The sequence below is a fragment of the Pinus tabuliformis genome, chromosome 7 (genome assembly GCF_031772625.1).
Source record: "Pinus tabuliformis cultivar Carrire ecotype Pingquan chromosome 7, CPIR1, whole genome shotgun sequence".
Classification (NCBI taxonomy): Eukaryota; Viridiplantae; Streptophyta; class Pinopsida; order Pinales; family Pinaceae; genus Pinus; species Pinus tabuliformis.
Genome location: NC_142293.1, coordinates 1,371,553,433 through 1,371,554,678, shown reverse-complemented (window position 1 = coordinate 1,371,554,678; position 1,246 = coordinate 1,371,553,433).

Sequence of the window (1,246 nt, the reverse complement as noted above, 5' to 3'; positions counted from 1 at the left end):
TTTTATCAGATCTTAAATTAAATTAATTAAAAATATATATTTAAAATTAATATTAAAATATAAAACAATTAAATTAAATTTTAATTTATGATGATGATGATGGTTAACGTCCACTACACCAAATTTTGGTCTATCAGATCTAAAGAAACGAATTATTTAATTTGATTTAAGATTTTTTTCTTATACTCAAAAAGTTTGGAGAGAAGCCTCCTAGCTCACTGTAATTTTGACATCCTAAAAGGCTAGGAAGGTGAGTGTTGCAACAAAGATTTTGAAACTTAGATCTAATGTGGTTGTAGGCTGGGCACTCTAAGAAGAAGTTATTTTCATCCTCCATGTTTGTATTTTCACAGAGATGACAGAAAGATCCATTGATACTAATCAAGTTAACCTCTCACTTTCAATTTGTTTATAGATATTCGTTAGAATTTTCAATTCTCTTTACCTAATAAAAGTAATTTTGTATTCTATATTCTTTATTCTTTATTTATTTATGGACTGGAGGAAACTTTTATATATATATATATATATATATATATATATATATATATAATTTATTTTAAAATTTAAATATTTTTTTAATTATTCTAATAGAAATATAATTTATAATTAATAATAAAATTTTATTATCTATTATACAATTTGTATCATAATAAAAAAATACTATTTTTATTTTTTATTATTATACTAAAGACTTTTATATTATCACTTATCAAACATTTATCTTACCATTAGTTTAGCCATATATATGATGTAAAAAGATTCCAGAATTTTTTAATTTAAAGTTAATAATATCTTTATAATACATTAACTTTTCTTATTTTTTATATTTTTCCGTGCTTGCGCAACCAGGGGAAGGGGATCTCGATCACCCTGTTTTTTTGCAAGTAGGAATCGAATAGTTTTTTTTATGATATTTATATTTTATAAAATTAAAAGTATATTTTTTTCCTTATCTTCATTATATTATATTTGAATATTAAACCTATAACTAAAACCTTACTATTAATTGGAAAAATCAGCTTCTAAAAAGAAAGATGAAAAAAAAGTGACCCAGTGGAATTTAGTGTTTTTAATTTATTTTTTTCAATTTACTTGTTTTATTTTTAATTATTTAAATTTATATTTATATATATATATATATATATATAATTTTTATGAGTTGGTCTACTTAAAGACTCCATGGGACAATAGAACCTGTCAGATTTGTCATACTAAGGTGGAAAATGAAAAGCATTCCCTTATA